We start from the raw sequence: 10,554 nt of genomic DNA on the forward strand, positions 1-10,554 counted from the left end.
TATTGTATATGTACCCAATCCATGGACAAACTGCTGAATCACAAAGTCAAATATAAACTATTAGACATAATTGGATTATGACTTTTTAAGATTCAAAATCAATTAACATAGAGCGTTTTATTAGTTTTTTTTTGGAGGTAGAATTCAGTAACTCATCAGTTGCAAAAACAACCAGTGCTCATCCCATCACATGCCCTCCTTAATGCTCATCATCCAGTTCCCCCATCCCCCCACCTCCCTCCCTCCCAGCAACCCTCAGTTTGTTTCCTGGAGTTAAGAGTCTCTTACGGTTTGTCTCCTTCTCTGTTTTCATTTATTTTTTTTTTCCTTCACTTCCCCTATGTTCTTCTGTTTTGTATCTTAAATTCCACATGTGAGTGAAATCATATGATATTTGTCTTTCTCTGATTGACTTATTTTGCTTAGCATAATACCCTCTAGTGCCATCCATGTCATTGCAAGTGGCAATGGCTCATTCTTTTTGATGGCCGAGTAATATTCCATTGTGTGTGTGTGTGTGTGTGTGTGTGTGTGTGTGTGTGTATCACCTCTTCTTTGTCCCTTCATCAGTCAATGACATGATTTGCGTGGCTGTTTCTATTTCCAGAGGGACAAAGAAATTGGACTTTTTAAAGGGAAAACAAGCCATGATTTGAACCCAGATCACCTATTGAGTATTAAAGTAGAGATTTCCCATTGTTACCAGGGGCAAGGAATCAAAAGTTCTGCTTGTAACCAAACATACATGATAGATTTGGAAGTTATATCTACCAGACTTTTGTGCCATTCAACTAACCAAAGAAACTTTGGAATTCTGTGTTGTCAACAATCAGAATACTTTTATTTAGTAACCCTTCTATGCCAGGATGGAGGGATAAAAGTATGTCAGACTGACAGCAAGCCATTCCACAGATAATTTGAGTCTGTTTTAGGTATTTTTTTTCTCTCTTACCCTTGAAGTGCATTTTTGTAACAATTTTTTTTTTAAACATAAGCTTCAGGAGACCTGATTTCTAATTTAAATTCCTTATTACCCTAAATAAATTATTTCACTTCTCCGGGCCCTGGTTTTCTTATTTGGATAATGAGAAAAACTTTCAGAGATGATGGTCTATGATTCTATGCTTTTTCCAACTTTACGAAACTCCCCCCTACTGTACCTATCACATCTTGGTTTACCTACTTTCAATAGTGTCCTTCCTTTTCACTATCCCATAGAATGCCTTAACTTACTCCAATTCACTCCCATACTCTGTGATCCATTCTTTTTTCTTTTTATATCAGACCTTAGAAAAGAGGGACAAACAGATCTAGAAGCTGAGAGATGTCTTAATTATAAGAAGAAACTACATATGTTTTGCCTCTTTATTTGCAAAGTCATAGAAATGGTAATACTGATGATGATGGGGCCATTTTGGTAACTCAGTCAGTTAAGGGTTTGACTCTTGGTTTCAGTTCAGGTCATGATCTCAGGGTCCTGGGATTGAGCCTGAGTTGGACTTCATACTCAGTGGGGAATCTGCTTCTTCCTCTATCCTTACCCCACTCTCTTTCTCTTGGGTAAATAAATATATATTTTATTTTATTTATTTATCTGAGAGAGAGAGAAATTGATTGAGTGTGGGAAGGCTAATGGGAGAGAGAAAGAAGCAGACTCCCCACTGAGCAGGGAGCCCAATATGGGGCTCAGTCCTAGGACCCTGAGATCATGAGCTGAAGGCAGACACTTAACCAACTGAGCCACCCAGGTGTCCCAAATAAATAAATCTTAAAAAAAAAAAAAACTGATGATGATAGCTAAAGTGGATTGATTACTTAGTATGTGCTAGTCCATGCTGAAGCATTTTATACATACCTCTGGCCACTGAAGTATCAAAGAAATCTGTTGGGCTTCTCAGGAAAGACCTACTCATCATTGTTAATGGAGAGGCTCATAAGAAGTCCCAGTTCAGAGCAGCAGCAGCCATTTCTACACTAGGAAGGCAGGTCAAGAGAGTTCTAGAGATGCTGGATAATACCCCTGTGATTGCTAAACAGTGAATGGACAACCCACCTCCAGACTTCTTGTCAACAGAATAGCAAATAGTTACATGATTTAAGTCAGGTTTTTGCCCCTTGTAAGCAAAAGCATTCCAACTGATATAAATGATTACATGCCAGGCAGTGCTAAGCCTTCTATACCTTATTTAATCTCACAGCAATTCCAAGGAGAAGGTACTCTCACTTCCCTCAATTTTGCAGGCGAGGAAACAGATTGAGAGAGCTCGTGCATCAGACCCAAATCACAGACTATTAGTGGCTTTGTGGTGTTCCCATCAGGCCCTGAACCACCTGTGGTCAGAGAGCATCAGTCACTCCTCACTACTTCTAGGTGGCAGGTAGATCTCCAGAAAGCCAGTGGATTACTGAATGAATGCTCTATTTTTCATGTCTAGTTCACTCTACCTTTTTTTTTTTTTTTTTTTTTTTTTTTTTTTTTTTTAATATTTGTCTTGGGCCGATATAAGGTCATGGTCAAGAGATGATACTTGTGAACAAACCCTTCTGTTTCCAAGCAGGCACAGTGGAATAAAAAAATAAGAATTACAAATAATTGCTTATATCTATTGTAGTATTGAAATTTTGCAAATGTGAGAAGCCCTTGTCATGTCACTTAATGTTGATTTGATTAGGAACACTCAGGTGTCAAGACTCGGGAGAATTTCATAAATTCTGCCACAAGTCTTTGATGATACTCTGCGGCTCAAAAGCTCTCCTCATCCCCAAAGTTACCTAAATGGTATTTTAGATGAAGCCGGCACAAAGTTTTCAGGCTAACTTTTTTTCCCTCCCTCCTAATTAGAATGGACTTTTAACAAAATATGTATTGCATTTGAAAATACTTGCAAGTTACTTTTTCTCTCTCCATCTTGGTTTTCTGGAACTGAAAGAAGACAAACTATTTACAAGCTTGCTCATGCATTCTGTCATTCACAAAACATTTATTGAGCAGCTACTACATGTCAAGGAAGGTGATAGGCATCTGAAACAGACTGGTATGGAAAGAAAACATTACCTTTCTCCTTAAATGTGAATAGAACCAAGTAATAGCACATAGAATCAAGAAGTAGCACAGATGGCCCACAAGAATGTCTGGGTGATATGTGATATTCAGCACCTGACCAGATGGCTTTCAAATTCAAATCTAGGAAAACGAAAAGTAAAATGAAAATGGTTTGGCCTAACTTTTTCTTCTTTCCTAGTAAATATAAAAGACAACAATTATGGTTATGAGCTTTATTAGTGTAATTAAAAGTGGTGGCTTGCTCTTGAAAAAGGATCTTGAATAGAAATATATTTGGTTTTTCAACAAATGTGACCTTAAGTATGTTACATAAATGAGTTGATAAGGTGTTGATACACTTTAAGACTCCTGGTGAAAGGTAACACTGAATTCAAGTCAAATCTTGGGCAAGTGATGATTTTGTTCATCAAAGTCAGAGGGAGTCTCCAAAGGGGGAGCTGGCTCTGGTGGTCGGGAGGAAAGCCATTTCCTTATTTGCTAATACCAAATCAGAAGAAGAATGGAACCAACTTCCTGAAAGACCATTTTCCCCATGTTGCATGCGGGTACACTTTGGAAGGATCCATGGCACAGCTAAAGAAGGGCCTTGCCAGTGAACAGTAGTACTGTTCCAGTGCAAGCCTTCTAGAATTCTGATGAGAATCCCCCTTTGTTGGTCGCAGTTGATGGGATGCTTGGTTAAGCTGTGCGGGCCTCTCCAGGCTCTACTGGTTAGAGCCAAGCCCTCAACTGAGGGATGTGACTAGACTTCACAGCTTTGTTTGAGTAAGAAGTATGAGGAAATCAGAGTCATGTCCTGATGCTCTCTCTCTAATATTAGATGATGTTTTCAAATAAAAAAATGTCTAAACTGGAAAACCATTTTATCTTACCCATCCCACTGGTATTGACTAGAGAATTCCAGCTCCCAATGTATAATTTTCTGCCTTTGGAGATGAAGGCTAGTGGTATTGACACTGCAATTTAATACATTTTTTTCTATAGTAACCCTTCAGCCAATGTTTTTGTAATTTACCCTTAGTTTTACAACTCCTTAGAACTATATTCTGAAGATGAGAACAGAGCACTTTAACATACAAATTAATAGTTTTTCATAAAACTAAGTGGTCCTATAAGATATTTTTGCTCTCCCTAAAAAAATTGTTATTTATATTTTAAAATTTTCATTTTTGAATGATTTGTTAAATTTTCTTACCATCTCTGCCCAAGGGAAAAAAAAAATCTTGCTGGAATTTTGATTGCACATTAAGCAATATTATACATTAAGCAATTTTGAGAAAGAAATTTACTTTAAAAAATGTTGTCAACCTATTCATGAAAATGATTTATTTTCCAATTTATTCAGGTCTTTGTTTTATCCCTTAATAGAGTTAAAAATTGTCCTGTTCAGGGTCAGATGTGCTTATTTATCAGTGGTACTCAAGTGTGGTCCAGAAGCTCCTAGGGATCCCTGATACCCTCTCAAGGAGCCTGCAAGATCAAAATAATTTTCAGAATTATATTAAGAATTATTTATTTTTTAGTCACATTTTCCAGAAGTTAAATGACATGTGATATAATAGACTGAACACAGAAGCAGATTTGACAATTAGCCAAATGTTAGAGATTTCCAAAAATTCCAATGCCATTCTTACTAATTTTTTGGAAACACAGCTATTTTTCATTTAATAATATTACTCATGTTATATGTAATAACTTTATTATAATTCTTAATATTTAAATTAAATTTATCATTGTTAATGTTAGGGTCTGCAGTAACTTCCCAGTGTGTAAATGGGTCCTAAAATTTAAAAATTGGAAAACGTCTATCTCAGGTTACTGTTTGTTGCTGTTGCAAGTGGTATTTTATTTCCTATTACATTTGCTAGTTGGTTATTGCTATTAGCATTTTAAAAAATAAACTTTATGTTTTAGAATAGTTATGGATTTCCAGAAAAGTTAAGAAGATAGTACAGAACACCCAGTTTTTCCTATCGTTGGCATCTTACATTAGTCTGGAGTATTTCATACAAGTTAATACACTGATATTAATATATCATTATTAGCTAAAGTCTGCACTTTATCCAGATCCCCTTAGTTTTTACCCAGAGCCATCTTTCTCTTCCAGGATTCTCTCCAGGATACCAACTACATTTAGTGGTGATGCCTCCTTAGGGTTCCTCTTGGCCATGACAATTTATTAGACCCTGTTTATTTTTGATGACTTTGACAAACTGACCTTCCCTCAATTAAGATTTGACTGATGTTTGCCTTATGATTAGGCTGGTGTTGTGGGTTTTGTGAAGAAGGTAATAGAAGTCCCAACATGACTTAGTCTTGATGTTAACCTTGATCACTCAGCTGAGGTGGTAGTTGTTGGGTTCCTCCCCTGTAAAGTCATTCTTTTTATTCCCTTTTTATGGTCCTCTTTGGAAGGAAGTCACTATGGGCAGCCCAAACATAAGAGATAAGGAATTAGGGTCCATTTCTTTGAGAGATGAGTATTGTTTGCAAGTTTTTGCTGATTTAAGTTATTGATGCTTTGGCTGATTTTTGTATTCAGGAACCTCCTTGAACTTTATTGTTCTAATAGTTTTTTTGCATTTCTTGGGTTTTTATTGTAAATTGTTATGAAAATTTTGTCTTTTCTCTTTCATTCCTTATATCTAATTTAGAAGATGTTTCATGTTGAAACACTCCTTTAGGACTGTATTGGTCAGCTTTTATTAAGTTATGACATGATAAGAAACATTCTCATATCTCGAGATTTACAAAATCAAGATTGATTTCTTATTTATTTTATTTAAGATTTTATTTATTTATTTGACAGAGATCACAAGTAGGCAGAGAGACAGGCAGAGAGAGAGGGGGAAGCAGGCTCCTTGCTGAGCAGAGAGCCGGACGAGGGGCTTGATCCCAGGATCCTGGGATCATGACTTGAGCCAAAGGCAGAGGCTTTAACCCACTGAGCCACCCAGGCATCCCATGTTTGATTTCTTGATCATATTTACTCATCGGTAGCAAGTTGGTTGCAGTTGGCTGCAACTCTGTCTCCCTTCTTTAGTGACTCAAGTGGAAGAAGCAGCTCCTATCAGAAAAAGCCTTCTAGGGGCTCCTGGGTGACTCAGTTAAGGATCTGCCTTTGGCTCAGGTCATGATCTCAAGGTCCTGGGATCAAGCCCCACATCAAGCTCCCTGCTCCACAGGGAGTCTGCTTCTCCTTCTGCCTCTGCCCTGTTCATGCTCTTTCTTTCTCAAATAGGTAAAATCTTTATAAAAAAGAAAGAGAGAGAGAGAGAAAGAGAAAGGAAGAGACTTCTAATGGAAAAAGGAAAGGAGCAATGGCTCAAGTAACTCTTCAAGCTTCTTGTTGGATGTGGCCTGGACAAACTTGGTGACAATGGAGGAGGAAGTCCACTCTGCTAAGGGAAGGATCCCAGGATACAGCTCATTAGAAATGAGCCTGGTAGAGAAGACAGGGAATAATTAGAAAGGGTATTATGACCTTCCACAAATGCTATGAGTAATAACAATGAAAAGAGAAGTCATACTTTTCTTTTTCTAACATTAAAGGAAAAGAGTGAAAAAAAAATTTTTTTAATTACGTGTAATTCTTGCTTTATGTCTTTGGTAGGTAAGTAGCTTCTTTCCAGGTTACAGAAGTTCTTTCCTATTTGTTGTTTTAATTTTTAAAAAAATTGATGTTGATATTGATAGTCATTATAGTTTTTCCAGTATCTGTTGAGGTGAACATGTAATTTCCCCTTTGATTCATTAACATAAATTAAATGGCATTTTAAAAATATCTATTTTGGGTGCCTGGGTGGCTCAGTGGGTTAAACCTCTGTCTTTGGCTTAGGTCATGACCCCAGGATCCTGGGATTGAGCCCTGTATTGGGCTCTCTGCTCAGCGAAGAGCCTGCTTCCCCCTCTCTCTGTCTCTGCCTGCCTCTCTGCCTACTTGTGATCTCTGTCTGTCAAATAAATAAAATTTAAAAATCTTAAAAAAAAAAAGATCTATTTTGCTTTTTGGGGAAAAAACGTGCTACTTGACTATGATATGTTTTTAAATATTGGATTGGGCTTATCTAGCCAATATATTATTTGGGATTTTTGTTTCTATTCTATGAACTGAGTTTGTAAGTTTTTTTTTTCTTATATATCCTTACTGTGTTTTGGTATAACTCATAGCCTCATAAAATGAATTGGGCTGCTTTCCTTATTTTCCTGTGCTCTAGAAGAATTTATCTGAGATCAAGATTACTGGTTCTTTTAAAGTTTAAGAGGGAAATGAGAGGTATAAACTTCCAGTTATAAATAAGTCACAAGGAAGAAAAGTACAGCACAGGGAATATAATCAATAATATTGTAATAATGTTGTTTGGTGACAGATGGTGACTACACTTACCATAATAAGCATTTTGTAATGTATATAGTAGTCAGATTATATGTTGTACACCTAAAACTAATATAATATTGTGTGTCAACTATACTTCAATAAAAAAATAAAGTTTGGCATAAAGTTATCTGAGCTAGGGCTTTATTTTGGAAGAAAGAGAAAAGACCTTCTGCATATAATTTCATTGTTTTTAATAGATGGTGCATTCAAGGTTTCTGTTTCTTCTTGTGTCAATATTGGCTTTTTTACATTTTCCCCCAAAACTGATGTGTTTAATATAGGTTTAAAAATTATTGATGTATGGTTATTCACAATATTCATTTATGGCATGAAAGGTAACTATTATATCCTTTTTTCCTAATTTTATCAATTTTTTTTCTTTGTTAATTAAATTGTTTTCAATTTTCACAAAAATTTATTTTCAATAAAATTATTATCCCTAATGCTTATAGATGAATTATCCCCAGAAATAAGGTTTTTCTTTTCAAAGGGTCAGCCATAGGAAAATGGAGATATAGGATATGCCAATAAAAATACAGAGTTAGGGGGGCGCCTGGGTGGCTCAGGGGGTTAAAGCCTCTGCCTTCCGCTTGGGTCATCGTCCCAGGGTCCTGGGATCAAGCCCCACATTGGGCTTTCTGCTCTGCAGGGAGCCTGCTTCCCACCCCACCCCCCCACCTTCCTTTCTGCCTACTTGTGATCTCTGTCAAATAAATATATAAAATCCTTAAAAAAAAATACAGAGAGTTGGTGTTTAAGGATTAAAATTCAACTGAATTTAGGTAAGGCATTTACTTTAAGACTTTTAAATAAACCATAGATGACGAAAAAGAATGATTTTATTTCCCTCCAAAACTTATCTCTATTGTCGCAAAAGAAAACTCTAAAATGTTCTAAATGTGGATAGCACCAAGTAGTTAAGATATCAGGAAGAAAGAGTGTTCAATTCTGGCATATCAGTCAGGACTCTGGAAACTAAAGGAAACTAATTCCAAATTGAGTGAGTATTTGGCTAGATTGAAAGAATAACAGCTGGAAACTTCTGCTTATTAAATTTGAAAAAAAAAAAAAACACAGTATTTCTGGGTCTTTTTCTCAGGCAGCAAATGCTAAAATTTGAGAAGAATCCATTTATTCAGTACATATGAAAATATGGTTTCCCACAGTGTGTACGTGCAGGCACACACACACACACACACACACACACGCTCACAAACCCCAGGAAAAATAAGTACCTATTTCTATGCCCAGATGAATCAATGTATGATAAATCAGGTTCCCAGATCAGCCACAATGAAAAAGGAGAATGAACAAGGGATTACCCATAAGCAGCGTTACAGCTCTGTAGGCTGCAGAATGGAGAGACCTAACATGGGACTTCCAGGGGAAAGAGAAAAAAATTAAGCCTTTCGTATATACTGCATATCATACATACTTAATAACCACAGAAACCCAGAGAAACGGGTTTTATGGTTCTCAGATTAAAGATGAGGCTTGGTTTATTTACCTTTTTTCATTTTTTGAAAGAGAGAGAATGAACACCTTTTTTATGTGATAGATACATAGAGCATGAAATTTATTATTTTTACCATTTGTAAAGTGTTTAATTCAGTGTCATTTAGTACATTCCCAATGGCTTGGTTGTTTTAAAGATGTACCTAAGGTCGGCCGTCTCATATGTGGAGACATAGGAATATCTGACTCCAGACAGCCAAGGAGACGTTTGGAGCACAGACACTGCGGCTGAACTGAGCTTGAATTCTGCTTTGCCACCTGACAGCTGTGTAGCCTTGGATATACTACTTAACCTCTCTGTGTCTCAAATTCCCGATCTGTAAAACAGACTTATTAACAGTACCTACATCCTTGGGTTCTTGCGAGGCTTAAATGAATGCACAGTAAAGCATGGAGAATGATATCTGTCCCAGACTGTGTCCTTGTGAATACCCTCTTGTGAACCCAGAAAGGAGAGAAAATGTTGAAGCAGGGGTGGGCATAGGAACGCTCTTGGGAGGACTTTTCTGGACCCTGGACAGCACTCTGAATACTTAAAATTCTGTTTTCCCTTCTTGGACTTGAACTTCCTAGTTAAAAGAGCCAGTATCTGGAGACATTCCGTAAGTGTGTTATTTTGAAACTGCAAATATGTCAGTGCTGCCTCAGACCTATTCAGTAATCCGGCAAGAGGCTGGGGCTTCTCCTCTTCCCCTTCCTGCCCCTCCCTCTGCCTTTCCCTCCTCCCCCTTCTCCTCTTTTTCCTTTCCCTGTTTCTGATTTCTGAGGTTGCTTGTCCTATTCCCATACCACCTCCTTATTATGCCTTCGACTTTTAGACATTGCATCCTGCATTTTAATAAACTTGACAGATTTTCAGTCATGGGATTAGGAATTAAATGGCCCAGACCTTTCGTTTCCTTAATGAGAAAATGTGCCAGGAGAGCTCAGTGAGGTGCTCAAGGTGACGGAGGAGGCGGAGCTAAAATGACTGGGAGCCAGGGAGTGTCCTCTTGCAGTAAGAGTGGCCTGCTTGCCTTTACAGCAGTGGGGGAAGGGCACTATTTAATGATGTGTTCATTTTTAAAATAATTATTACAAACAATCATTATGGCCACCAACATTTTATGTATCATTTTAATTAGAAATTAATTATGTATATACAACACCTTCTTTCATTATTACCTTTTTTTTTTAACGTTAGTGACCCTAAGTGGAAAAAGAAGTCCATGCTCTTTTCCTTATCAAGCTGAATCCTGGCCAAAGCCTTCACCTCATGGGTCGCTGGTGGATCCAGGCTGGAAACGTGAATTTGAGCATCCAGATGGTCTGATACTGAGTCACACCAGCACAGAAAGAGTGACTAATATCCTGACAGTGAAACATCAGCAGGTGTTGAGATTTAAGGAGGAAAACAACCTGTATTAAAAATACTCTTCTATTAGTGTCTAACAGGGAACACACTTGCTTAAAAGGTAATATAAAAATAAGCTGGAACAAATGAGCAAACTAGACTTCATGTGTGAAGATAATGAACTTGCCATTTATTGGAAGCAGAGAGCCTGACCAAGTACTGAGCAGAAAGCATGCTTGGATGACAGTCAAGAGACAGAGAAAA

This window comes from Mustela putorius, unplaced genomic scaffold (assembly GCF_011764305.1).
Source record: "Mustela putorius furo isolate JIRA1106 unplaced genomic scaffold, ASM1176430v1.1 tig00000788_pilon_pilon_pilon, whole genome shotgun sequence".
NCBI lineage: Eukaryota > Metazoa > Chordata > Mammalia > Carnivora > Mustelidae > Mustela > Mustela putorius.